The sequence below is a fragment of the Ranitomeya imitator genome, chromosome 2 (assembly GCF_032444005.1).
Source record: "Ranitomeya imitator isolate aRanImi1 chromosome 2, aRanImi1.pri, whole genome shotgun sequence".
NCBI lineage: Eukaryota > Metazoa > Chordata > Amphibia > Anura > Dendrobatidae > Ranitomeya > Ranitomeya imitator.
In genome coordinates this window covers 414,163,295-414,168,301 of record NC_091283.1, presented here as the reverse complement: position 1 = coordinate 414,168,301, position 5,007 = coordinate 414,163,295, and the positions used below count along the sequence as shown (strand labels likewise).

At 47.6% G+C, this 5,007-nt stretch overlaps 1 long non-coding RNA gene across 1 annotated transcript; it reads right to left on the bottom strand.

Moving 5' to 3' along the window:
- Positions 1-2,951: 2,951 nt before the first annotated feature.
- On the bottom strand, positions 2,952-4,232 carry LOC138667454 (uncharacterized). Its single transcript, XR_011318766.1, has 3 exons — positions 3,638-4,232; positions 3,187-3,297; positions 2,952-3,078 (listed from the first exon to the last, which is right to left on the bottom strand). It is a non-coding gene; the product is annotated as an uncharacterized lncRNA (long non-coding RNA).
- Between the last annotated feature and the right edge of the window lie 775 nt (positions 4,233-5,007).

Sequence of the window (5,007 nt, the reverse complement as noted above, 5' to 3'; positions counted from 1 at the left end):
CAGAAGAAAAAAAACATTTTGTGGATTGAAAGTTTTTAAGATACAAAGAATATTTTATAGAACTTTCTGTTTATTACTCCACCATTGATTCTGGAAAATTACAATACCTTTTTCATAGTATATACATTTACCTAATGAGACATGGATTGGAGCATGGCAAACCAGGGATTCAAGCTTCAGGAGGCTAATTTGCATATTCCAGGTGCCTTCTGGGAGAAGCGAAGTCTCCCTAAGCTAGAAGATCGTTGGATACAGCCGGGACCAGCTGCTTCGAAAGCATCACCAAACCAGGGATTCAAGCTTCAGGAGGCTAATTTGCATATTCCAGGTGCCTTCTGGGAGAAGCGAAGTCTCCCTAAGCTAGAAGATCGTTGGATACAGCCGGGACCAGCTGCTTCGAAAGCATCACCAAACCAGGGATTCAAGCTTCAGGAGGCTAATTTGCATATTCCAGGTGCCTTCTGGGAGAAGCGAAGTCTCCCTAAGCTAGAAGATCGTTGGATACAGCCGGGACCAGCTGCTTCGAAAGCATCACCAAACCAGGGATTCAAGCTTCAGGAGGCTAATTTGCATATTCCAGGTGCCTTCTGGGAGAAGCGAAGTCTCCCTAAGCTAGAAGATCGTTGGATACAGCCGGGACCAGCTGCTTCGAAAGCATCACCAAACCAGGGATTCAAGCTTCAGGAGGCTAATTTGCATATTCCAGGTGCCTTCTGGGAGAAGCGAAGTCTCCCTAAGCTAGAAGATCGTTGGATACAGCCGGGACCAGCTGCTTCGAAAGCATCACCAAACCAGGGATTCAAGCTTCAGGAGGCTAATTTGCATATTCCAGGTGCCTTCTGGGAGAAGCGAAGTCTCCCTAAGCTAGAAGATCGTTGGATACAGCCGGGACCAGCTGCTTCGAAAGCATCACCAAACCAGGGATTCAAGCTTCAGGAGGCTAATTTGCATATTCCAGGTGCCTTCTGGGAGAAGCGAAGTCTCCCTAAGCTAGAAGATCGTTGGATACAGCCGGGACCAGCTACTTCGAAAGCATCACCAAACCAGGGATTCAAGCTTCAGGAGGCTAATTTGCATATTCCAGGTGCCTTCTGGGAGAAGCGAAGTCTCCCTAAGCTAGAAGATCGTTGGATACAGCCGGGACCAGCTGCTTCGAAAGCATCACCAAACCAGGGATTCAAGCTTCAGGAGGCTAATTTGCATATTCCAGGTGCCTTCTGGGAGAAGCGAAGTCTCCCTAAGCTAGAAGATCGTTGGATACAGCCGGGACCAGCTGCTTCGAAAGCATCACCAAACCAGGGATTCAAGCTTCAGGAGGCTAATTTGCATATTCCAGGTGCCTTCTGGGAGAAGCGAAGTCTCCCTAAGCTAGAAGATCGTTGGATACAGCCGGGACCAGCTGCTTCGAAAGCATCACCAAACCAGGGATTCAAGCTTCAGGAGGCTAATTTGCATATTCCAGGTGCCTTCTGGGAGAAGCGAAGTCTCCCTAAGCTAGAAGATCGTTGGATACAGCCGGGACCAGCTGCTTCGAAAGCATCACCAAACCAGGGATTCAAGCTTCAGGAGGCTAATTTGCATATTCCAGGTGCCTTCTGGGAGAAGCGAAGTCTCCCTAAGCTAGAAGATCGTTGGATACAGCCGGGACCAGCTGCTTCGAAAGCATCACCAAACCAGGGATTCAAGCTTCAGGAGGCTAATTTGCATATTCCAGGTGCCTTCTGGGAGAAGCGAAGTCTCCCTAAGCTAGAAGATCGTTGGATACAGCCGGGACCAGCTGCTTCGAAAGCATCACCAAACCAGGGATTCAAGCTTCAGGAGGCTAATTTGCATATTCCAGGTGCCTTCTGGGAGAAGCGAAGTCTCCCTAAGCTAGAAGATCGTTGGATACAGCCGGGACCAGCTGCTTCGAAAGCATCACCAAACCAGGGATTCAAGCTTCAGGAGGCTAATTTGCATATTCCAGGTGCCTTCTGGGAGAAGCGAAGTCTCCCTAAGCTAGAAGATCGTTGGATACAGCCGGGACCAGCTGCTTCGAAAGCATCACCAAACCAGGGATTCAAGCTTCAGGAGGCTAATTTGCATATTCCAGGTGCCTTCTGGGAGAAGCGAAGTCTCCCTAAGCTAGAAGATCGTTGGATACAGCCGGGACCAGCTGCTTCGAAAGCATCACCAAACCAGGGATTCAAGCTTCAGGAGGCTAATTTGCATATTCCAGGTGCCTTCTGGGAGAAGCGAAGTCTCCCTAAGCTAGAAGATCGTTGGATACAGCCGGGACCAGCTGCTTCGAAAGCATCACCAAACCAGGGATTCAAGCTTCAGGAGGCTAATTTGCATATTCCAGGTGCCTTCTGGGAGAAGCGAAGTCTCCCTAAGCTAGAAGATCGTTGGATACAGCCGGGACCAGCTGCTTCGAAAGCATCACCAAACCAGGGATTCAAGCTTCAGGAGGCTAATTTGCATATTCCAGGTGCCTTCTGGGAGAAGCGAAGTCTCCCTAAGCTAGAAGATCGTTGGATACAGCCGGGACCAGCTGCTTCGAAAGCATCACCAAACCAGGGATTCAAGCTTCAGGAGGCTAATTTGCATATTCCAGGTGCCTTCTGGGAGAAGCGAAGTCTCCCTAAGCTAGAAGATCGTTGGATACAGCCGGGACCAGCTGCTTCGAAAGCATCACCAAACCAGGGATTCAAGCTTCAGGAGGCTAATTTGCATATTCCAGGTGCCTTCTGGGAGAAGCGAAGTCTCCCTAAGCTAGAAGATCGTTGGATACAGCCGGGACCAGCTGCTTCGAAAGCATCACCAAACCAGGGATTCAAGCTTCAGGAGGCTAATTTGCATATTCCAGGTGCCTTCTGGGAGAAGCGAAGTCTCCCTAAGCTAGAAGATCGTTGGATACAGCCGGGACCAGCTGCTTCGAAAGCATCACCAAACCAGGGATTCAAGCTTCAGGAGGCTAATTTGCATATTCCAGGTGCCTTCTGGGAGAAGCGAAGTCTCCCTAAGCTAGAAGATCGTTGGGTACAGCCGGGACCAGCTGCTTCGAAAGCATCACCAAACCGCGCGCCGAATTTTTGCCTGTAGGACATTATTGCAAGAGAGCTTGGCTGAGTAGATTACACAAGAAGGAAAACACACAGCAAGTCAGCAGGATCTAGGAGCAACATGGCAGATGTGACAACCTACATGGTGAGCTGCAGCATGTGCTACATGTTCACAGATCGACCAGAAGAAGAATCCAATTTCACCTGTCAGAAGTGTAGACTAGTGGCCCTTTTAGAAGAAAAGGTGCGGGGTCTGGAAGAAAGAATAGCAACTTTGAAACTCATCAAAGAGAATGAAGACTTTCTAGACAGAACAGAAGCATCTCTACTGGTCACAGAAGGTGAAAAAAGTGTCAGAGAACCTCCAAAAGCAGATGAGTGGAAGCATGTGACCAAAAGAAGCAAGAAGACCATGGAGAAATCACCAACCACACAACTGAAGAACCGATATCAAATCTTTGTAGAGGATGAAGATGGCACACCTAAGAATGAAGCAATACCAGCAAGCAAAAAAGAAAAGGGCACACAGCAACAAGTGACAGCAAAAAGTACAGCCAAGAAGCAACGAAGAGTGGTGGTGGTGGGAGACTCACTACTGAGAGGCACCGAAGCAGCCATCTGCAGACCGGACATAACTGCAAGAGAAGTATGCTGCCTTCCAGGTGCGATGATCAAGGATGTGACCGATAGGATACCAAAGCTCTTCAGCTCCAAGGACGTCCACCCATTTCTTCTGATACATGTTGGCACCAATGACACGGCAAGGAAGGACCTACCGACAATCTGCAAGGACTTTGAAGAGTTGGGGAAGAAAGTAAAGGAACTGGATGCACAGGTAGTTTTTTCTTCTATCCTTCCAGTAGACGGGCATGGCACCAGGAGATGGAACAGGATCCTTGATGCAAACAACTGGCTAAGACGATGGTGCAGACAACAAGGATTTGGATTCCTGGACCACGGTGTGAATTACTGGTATGATGGACTCCTCGCCAGAGACGGACTACACCTCAACAAACCTGGGAAACACACATTCGCCAGAAGACTCGCTACACTCATCAGGAGGGCGTTAAACTAGAAGAAGAGGGGACGGGAAGAAAAACATTAGACTCGAACAAAGACGACCCAGGAAAACATACTCAGAAGGGAGGTAAGAACATTTCTAAAACAATCCACAGTGAGGAGATTGGAACAAAACAAAATCCTCTAAACTGCATGCTCGCAAACGCCAGAAGCCTGACAAACAAGATGGAAGAACTAGAAGCAGAAATATCTACAGGTAACTTTGACATAGTGGGAATAACCGAGACATGGTTAGATGAAAGCTATGACTGGGCAGTTAACTTACAGGGTTACAGTCTGTTTAGAAAGGATCGTAAAAATCGGAGAGGAGGAGGGGTTTGTCTCTATGTAAAGTCTTGTCTAAAGTCCACTTTAAGGGAGGATATTAGCGAAGGGAATGAGGATGTCGAGTCCATATGGGTTGAAATTCATGGAGGGAAAAATGGTAACAAAATTCTCATTGGGGTCTGTTACAAACCCCCAAATATAACAGAAAGCATGGAAAGTCTACTTCTAAAGCAGATAGATGAAGCTGCAACCCATAATGAGGTCCTGGTTATGGGGGACTTTAACTACCCGGATATTAACTGGGAAACAGAAACCTGTGAAACCCATAAAGGCAACAGGTTTCTGCTAATAACCAAGAAAAATTATCTTTCACAATTGGTGCAGAATCCAACCAGAGGAGCAGCACTTTTAGACCTAATACTATCTAATAGACCTGACAGAATAACAAATCTGCAGGTGGTCGGGCATCTAGGAAATAGCGACCACAATATTGTACAGTTTCACCTGTCTTTCACTAGGGGGACTTGTCAGGGAGTCACAAAAACACTGAACTTTAGGAAGGCAAAGTTTGAACAGCTTAGAGATGCCCTTAATCTGGTAGACTGGGACAATATCC